This window comes from Silurus meridionalis, chromosome 16 (assembly GCF_014805685.1).
Source record: "Silurus meridionalis isolate SWU-2019-XX chromosome 16, ASM1480568v1, whole genome shotgun sequence".
NCBI lineage: Eukaryota > Metazoa > Chordata > Actinopteri > Siluriformes > Siluridae > Silurus > Silurus meridionalis.
The window spans coordinates 7,223,547-7,227,434 of NC_060899.1; the positions used below are offsets into that span (position 1 = coordinate 7,223,547).

General features: G+C 43.0%; 1 long non-coding RNA gene across 1 annotated transcript; it reads right to left on the reverse strand.

Moving 5' to 3' along the window:
• Window positions 1-1,524: 1,524 nt before the first annotated feature.
• Window positions 1,525-1,896, reverse strand: LOC124399348. Its single transcript, XR_006928209.1, has 3 exons — window positions 1,830-1,896; window positions 1,685-1,749; window positions 1,525-1,605 (listed from the first exon to the last, which is right to left on the reverse strand). It is a non-coding gene; the product is annotated as an uncharacterized LOC124399348 (long non-coding RNA).
• Window positions 1,897-3,888: the final 1,992 nt, after the last annotated feature.

Consider the following 3,888-nt stretch of genomic DNA (forward strand, 5'->3'; position numbering starts at 1 on the left):
ATGCCCTTTCACATACACCGGGTGTCTCTGCTGTCGTGGAAATGGTCATAGATTTTCTTGGCATGTGCACGCTTCGCCTTTCTGATGGCACAGGACAGTTTGGCCCTTGCTGTTCTTACGACCGTCTTGTCCCCTGCTCTGTAAGAAGAGTCTCTTTATTTTCAGCAGTGCACACACTTTTGCGGTCATCCATGGGTTGTGGTTGGATCGTGCAGTGATGGTCTTAGAGATGGTCACTCACTTGCTGATGTAGCTGGTCACTGATGATGTGAACTCTTCCGAATTGATAGAAACGCCGTTGGTTGCAGCCTCCCTAAACATGTCCCAGTCAGAGCACTCGAAACAGTCCTGAAGAGCAGAGGTGGCTCCTGTTGGCCAGGTTTTCACCTGTTTCAGAACCTATTTAGAGCGTCTGACGAGTGTATGCTGGAATTAGCATAACATAGATGTGGTCTGAGTAGCCGAGATGGGGGCAGGGCTCGATACGTGCCGTGTGTGGCACGAGGGGGGGGTGGGGGAAGTACAGCTGAACGGCTCGTCACCCCCAAGCTCAAATTTATATACTTAACCAATTCGACTACGCCACCTGTGAGGGTTATACCCAGGAAATAGAAGTAAACCCCAGAGTTTATTAGATCACACAAGTTCCATTCCCTTATCAATAAGCGTAGGCAGGAAATGTGGGCATCGTATAAAAATACAAGGTTTATTGAAAACTTGGATTTAAAATAAAACTAAAAGAAAAAGTTCTCACTAATAAAAACGGTCCGGTGACAATTACACAAATAACAAAAATAAACAGACACGAAATATTAAACAACCAATTTACACAACTTCCAAATAAACAAAACAAAATAGAAATCATTAAATACAGGGCTGGGGTTACCCACCGGAGTGATCAGTGCTAATTATCAAATAGCACACTTCCACAAACACCTCACCGTGAACTCAGAGCACCCACTCATACACGTCAAAAAATGTCGCACGGCAAACGTCGAAATAGCACCACCAAAGACCTTTCACCCGTGGGACCCCAGCTCCTGAAAGAAACCAAAAGCAAAATAAATCTCAGACCAAAATGAAGGAAAAAGCAAATTAAGGTCACAATTCCACCGTAATACGATGGACGGTCACCGAAGCACAATATGATTCACCATATACACCTCTTAAAGAAAAACAATGAAAAACTTTATTAAAAGTTTGAGGGAAGCAAGACTCAAAAGGAGCGGCCGCGTCGTCCTTAAGCCAGCCCCAATACTTGCACATTGCTCGACCCCAAAGTAGGCCAGAAAATACCAGTTAAAACAAATCACAAAAGCCAAACGGCAGCAGCAGAAGTCCCCTTTTAAATAGGTGTAAGCCGAGGTTGTTCACTCGGCGCACAGCGGAGGAAAAGCCGAATTGCAGCAATAATCGCCCAGGACGAAAAAGGAGGATCATATAATACAAACGATGATACAAGATATAAACGATATGAGTAATTGCACCAATACATGCTGTTTTTCCCCTAACAAACCCAAACAGCTTACCAAACGCGGATAGATGAGTTCCTGAGAATCAATTCACCGCTCAGGATACGCAGCCTTCAAATAACCTGCTGTTAAACTGAAGTTCAAGGACTGCACATTGCTCACGCCACCCGACCCGCGTTAAAGCTAAACACTGCTAAACAACTTCCTCATACCTGCAGGGAGGGCAGTAAACAGATCCAAAACAGCATCCAACAGGGACACACACTGAAAAGACAGGCTAAGGATACACAAACGAGCCATTAGTGCAACAAGCAAAGAAAAACGAATTAGCCGACGCTACATACTAACAGCACATACCTGAAATCACTATAGCAACCGCAAAAGGGGAGGATACGGACGTGACGCATGCCAGGCTCAAACCAACCCGCTCTAAGTAGTGCCTGCTCGCTACTGATTGGTGGTCAGGAGTGTCAATCACCACCTGTACCTTATTCATTTGGTCACACGTGGATGCCAAGGATGTTCGCTCCTTTTGTTGCAAAGTCCACATGCTGATGGATTTTAGGGAGCACAGTCCTGAGATTTGCATGGTTTAAATCTCCTGTGATAATAAACAATCTGTCAGGGTGAGCATTCTGCAGGTCGCTAAAATCGCTGTAGAGTTCACACAGTGCCTCCTTAGCATTAGCGCTGGGAGGAATGTACACTCCGACAATGAAAACAGTGGTAAATTTCCGTGGTAAAAAAAAATGTCTAAATCTTACAGTCAGAAACTCCACTAGCAAAGTGCAGTATTGTCAGACTAACACAGAGTTTTTGCACTATTCCGTGTTTATATAAACACACACGCCACCATCGCGAGTCTTACTGCACAGAGTTGCATTTCTGACGGCACAAAATGCGGTTAGCCCTTCTAGCTGGATGGCGGCTTCCGAAACTCTGTCGCTGAGCAACGTCTCTGTGAAAACAAAGAAGCAGCAGTCTCTGAACTCTCGCCGCATGGTCCGCTGGAGTCGGCTGTAATCCAGTTTTATTGTTCAAGGAGCAGACGTTTGAAAAAAAAAAAATGGACGAGAGAGCTGGCCATCTAGGGTTAGCATTTAGCCTAGCACGGACACCCACCCGCTTGCCGCGCTTCCGCTTCCTCGAGCAGCGCTTTCGACGTCCCCTCTCCCGGCCACCGATATCAGGTGACACCGAGGGCTGGGGGCCTGGTCTTTGTGGCCGAGGTCACAGCTAGCCAAGGTCACGAAGGTTCTTAATTACTTCATTATGCAGATTAGTGGTTGCATGATTCCTGTACCATAACAGCATCTGGTGGTCGTACACATGAACAAAGCTGTCTCTGGTGTTCATGTATTGTGAAAAGTTGGGCTAAATATGGTAAAAGCACAATTTTTTGGGTCTGGAGAGGCCGCTGTGAGCTACTGCCATGCCCCCATCTTGGATAGCAGTCTCAGTGTGTTACAGCAGCTGCCCTGCATCGAACTATAAAGCCCTTCAGAGGGTGGTGAAAACTGTCCAGTGAAACATCGGTGCTTAGCTTCCCACCTTGGAGGACATTCTCAAGAAACGCTGTCTGCAAATGGCAAGGAGCATTATCAAAGATACCACTCACCTCAAATATAGACTATCTACCCTTCGCCCCTCGGGCAGATGCTACAGGTGCCTCAGAGCTTGCACAAACAGTGTAGCTTTTTCCCCCTGTGGCTGTTACTGCAGTAAACAGCTGATAATCATACAATGTTAACAATATACTGATGCATTGTCAATTTCTGTGTATTTCACACTGCTTATCCACTACGCAATTTTTCACCATACATAACTCACGTTTATTATTGCACTACTATATATTCTATATATATTATATATACCATATATTTATTCTGTATATACTGTATCATACATACATTCATACTTGTACATAACTATCATGCTATTTCAGTATATTATCTTCTGACATTACTATATACTATACTATATATTATTCACCCTCATTCCTGTACATATAGACCTCATACACTATTTATCTTACTGCTATTTATTGTAAATAGGCCACTTATGCAATTCTGGTTAGATGATAACTGCATTTCATTGGCTCTGTACATGTACCTTGCACAATGACAATAACATTAAATCTAATCTAATCTAATCTAATCTAATCTAATGTTATTAATATGCGATTAAAATGACAGTGTAGTGTCTACAAACTGTTAAACCGAGTAGAAGGGGTAAACAAATAATTGTCAATTAAGAGGAAAAAAATATATACATTTTAGATCAAATTGATTTAGTCCCAATTAGAAGAAATAGTTTTTCCCCACTATTTAATTTAATAATTTGACTATTTAATAAAAAAATTTATAAACCAGGATTTGAGTTCATTAAAGCAGTCAAGAAGGAAGGAAGGAAGGAG